General features: G+C 34.7%; 1 long non-coding RNA gene across 1 annotated transcript; it reads left to right on the top strand.

The window, feature by feature from the left end:
- The first annotated feature begins 831 nt into the window (after positions 1 to 831).
- Positions 832 to 3,582, top strand: LOC144448568 (uncharacterized). The gene is made up of 3 exons (XR_013482112.1): positions 832 to 992; positions 2,573 to 2,700; positions 3,258 to 3,582. It is a non-coding gene; the product is annotated as an uncharacterized LOC144448568 (long non-coding RNA).
- The last annotated feature ends 543 nt before the right edge of the window (positions 3,583 to 4,125 follow it).

The raw sequence follows: 4,125 nt of genomic DNA, 5'->3' as shown, positions 1-4,125 counted from the left end.
ATCATCATCATCATCATCATCTATATGTTGATTATGATCATTATGGTCCGGTTCTTGGATTTTTGCTTGGATGTTTTGCTGGAGACACACTTGAGTGTCTGGTTATGGTTGCACTTGCAGGAATATTGCATGCTAGCTGCACGTGACTAAAACCAGGGGTTTTCAGGGGAAGGTGGCCCTAGATCTGAAGTGGCATGAGCGACGAGAGAAGTTTTTCAAGGAAGAAAAACAGGCTGAAACACATAGTCTAATTTACAGACCCTTTCTGATACCAACACTTCATGAAAAGTATACCCTTTCTGATACCAATCAGCATAAAAAACGACCCCTTTCGCGCGGACCCTCCCCGTATAGCCGTCTATGGGAGTTGCCCGCCCCATAGACCCTACACCGTAGGGTCTATGCCCGCCCCGAGACCTTACATTTACTCATCTTGGCATTACATCAGTGTATCATTGATATTATAACTCACTCTTAGTGTAAAGCTAGCAAATTCAGTATGGATTAGTTAATCATACTTCTCTTGATGTATTGTTCACGACCTTTGATCATTTCAATGTTAAGCAAATCGGCATTAGCTTGTTGATATCAAGTCAACCACAGTTTAGTTATAAAATTTTCAAAGTTCAGCGACGTTGATGGCTAAAATGGGTCAACGACTTTTGGCGCAATTTTTGTGCTCTAAATACCTTGAAATTGAGAAGGGCCGCCCAGCCGTCTAAACATGTTTGTTCCAATTACAGTTTGCGTGGTCGTTCATGCCAGTATGGGGTAATCATACAATAATGCAGCTTAAGTTAAGGTGTCTTTTTATGTGTAGTCGCGCCAATTTCAACGTATTATCGGAACGATAGAACGCTCATGATCTTCGAGAGAATCACAGAGGTATTCCATCCTAGTAACTGGTTTGGTAGATATAGCTAAGATGGCACTGTCAATGCTGTCGTGTGCCGAATGCCGTATGAAGACATAGAGGAACGACAGACACGTAGGTAAGTTGACAAAATTCTTTTAGTGAATTGACAAAATATTTTGTACCATTGTCATTATATGTATTCCATAACAGCAGACTGACTGAAAATGCTTGAAATGGTTAATTACACAGAAGTGAAGTTCATACATTGTGTCTCCGTTTTCACGACACTTTTTACGCACATTTCCATGATTGGATTTTATCTAAATCATGTAACATTGACTGAGAAAAATGAAGAACGTATACAATAGAAGTGAGTGACGTGTAACAAAAGTACAGCATACTTTGCTCTTTCGTGACCTTACTCCTGATAGTGCATATGCATGTCTTCTGAATATTCATTAACTGATGTATTAAAGCAAAAACTTGGGAAAAGGCGGGAATACAACATATGTGTATCTGATGTTGTAATCAATCCCGTTAGTAAACTGGCACACTTTATAATCTAGTGATCTCGTATAACATAGACATGTATGGAATTTGGTGAACATACGCTTTCACTATATTTTAGTTCAATCATCAACCAAGTAGTTAATTACTTGCTTACTTACTTACTTACTTACTTACTTACATACTTACTTATTTGATTAATTAATTAATTAATTAATTAATTAATTAACCAATTAATTAACCAATTAATCAATCAATTGTAAAGTCTTTTAAGATGGATGTGTATATATCTGTACGAGTAGGTTGATAGAACTACTAGATGTAGACACAGGAGACAGTGTTTGCTATTTGGAGGTTGTTAAAAGGATCAGTTACACTGTGATGAGGAGGTGGTATATGTGGATGTTTAAGTCATTAGGACCACTTGGCAGTTGAATGTGTATTTTGTGGATACTGCATCGATCAGTCAGTCAATTAATCAATCAATCAATTAGATCAATCAATAGACCAATCTGTGGATCGATTAATTTAATAAACTTAACGAATATTTAAAAAAGTTATCTTAGTTATCTTATAACTTGAAGTCTCAAATTACGAATGTATGAAGGCTTTGGTTTCAATTAATTAATTAATTAATCAATTAATTAATTAATTAATTAATTAATTAATTAATTAATTAATTAAATAATTTGTTTATTTATTTATACATATATTTTTATAATTCTATTATTTATTTGAGATGTCGTACAATATTTACGAACACTATAAAAACAAAGAACAAATTCACAAAGTTCCGTAACATTTACAAATCAACTATTTATTTTAGTACATTTTCTCTAAAATTACTAAGACCGGTAAATATGCTGGTATTTTGCAAGATATTGATAAAATTGAATGTCCTAGGTAAAAACGAGTTTTTCCTTTTGTGTGCAATTAAAATGGGTCACTTCAAAAGTGTAGTGTTAACGGTGCTTCCTAGATCCAGGAGGGAAAATGAAACGGAAACCTGGGAACAATATACATTGGGTTAATTAAAAGAGCCGTTTCCCTCGAGATTGAAGGCTTTAAAATACTGATAAAAGATTACTGTAATCTTACTTTACTTCATGTTTATATATATTGTATAAATGTGTTGATTCTTGAACAGGCAATTAACACATACACGGCTATTACATATAGTAATTAGTGTGTTATATATACTATCTGTAGGCTCCATAATGATGGACGTTGTTGAAAACACTCAGAAGAGAATTTATCGTCAGCAAATTATACAGATTGAACCTGCTGAATAAGAAGATAGAAGATTCGACCCTAAAAAAATATTGAGAGGAGTTTCGGTACGTCACAGTTATTTACCTTTTTACACCTCTCATCATAAAAATTTAAAACAAAGCATCAGTATTCATCGAGTCACAGTTTGTAATCATTCTTTCAAGAAAAAAAGAAACGTTTACAAAAATAGCGCGCGTTTTACATGTATTCATTTACTTTGACTGAAAATGCCATGTGTTGACGTGATACTGACTGTGTTGACCTTCATCAGTACTGGTGCGATACAGTTACATCGGATCGGATGACACTGCATGCACTCAGGACTAAATATAGTCACTCCTATTCAATCGACCATGAACATATACAAATAGTTTACATTGTAAGTACGTTCAGTGTGTTTCACAGACATTAGTAGGACTTTTCTATATTACTTTGTTTCGGATAGATACAGTATATTACCAAATTATATGGGTACATTTCTCGCGTAATTGTTGCTGGAAATGTAATTCATAATTACTAAAAATCATCACTTAGATAAGTAAGTAAAAGTTGTATTTGTGTAACTTGTTATTGTTTTCTTAATACTAAAGATAATTAAACTATGGCATCTTTTACTTCGCAGAAACTACAGAGACGGTTGACAGTTAATCGGCCAAGAAGAAAATAATATTTTATAAGACAGTGCTATATATGAGTTCTGATGACGACGAATCGGAATGGGAAATTTGGAAGTAACACAAGATGAACTAGATGACATTGTGTAGCAAACGAACAATCAATGAATTGCATGTTAAGGGAGAGTTCATTTTTACGGCTGGGGATGTGCCGGGAATTGTTTGTGTTGTACTGAAAGACTTTTCCCCTTGTGAGCCCTTCATCCGAAAGAAGCCCCACCCCTAAATGAAAACAATTACTATTTAAAAAAACAAAACAAAAAAAAAACGTTAAAAGCAATCTCCAAGTGTATGTCATGGGGTGTTTATAATTACCGAAGGCGATGGTGTTGAATAGCCAAAGAATACTGGAATATGGTCTTCAACACCTCAATTAGTAATTCAAAAATTATTCTACAGCACAATGTTATTGTCCCAATTTTAACGATATTGTATACATTGTAGATTTGCTGACATAATGATGTACATGACAAATTCTAGCCAAACGTTTTTACTTGAGTTTATTGGGCACTATCCAGTTTTCAATTTATTACACATGCGCGTACGTGTGTGTGTGTGTGTGTGTGTGTGTGTGTAAAGATAAACTATTAATGGAAGGTTATAACCTGCCACATAATTGTACATAAGTAAATGCACCTTACATAATTGCGGCAAAGCTGAAACATTTTTTTTCTTCAAATTTACAAGGTTAATAACTGCTCCTGGGGCTTAGTTTGATTCGGAGAGGCAAAACTCGGAATAAGTCAAACCGTCCCACCGATCTGCTTTGTAAAAGTGATGACTTAGCCCCCCCCCTCCCCCTCCGGCCGTAAAACT

This window comes from Glandiceps talaboti, chromosome 17, assembly GCF_964340395.1.
Source record: "Glandiceps talaboti chromosome 17, keGlaTala1.1, whole genome shotgun sequence".
Lineage (NCBI taxonomy): Eukaryota > Metazoa > Hemichordata > Enteropneusta > Spengelidae > Glandiceps > Glandiceps talaboti.
Note: the sequence above shows the minus strand (reverse complement) of the source record. Positions and strands in the feature narration are given on the sequence as shown.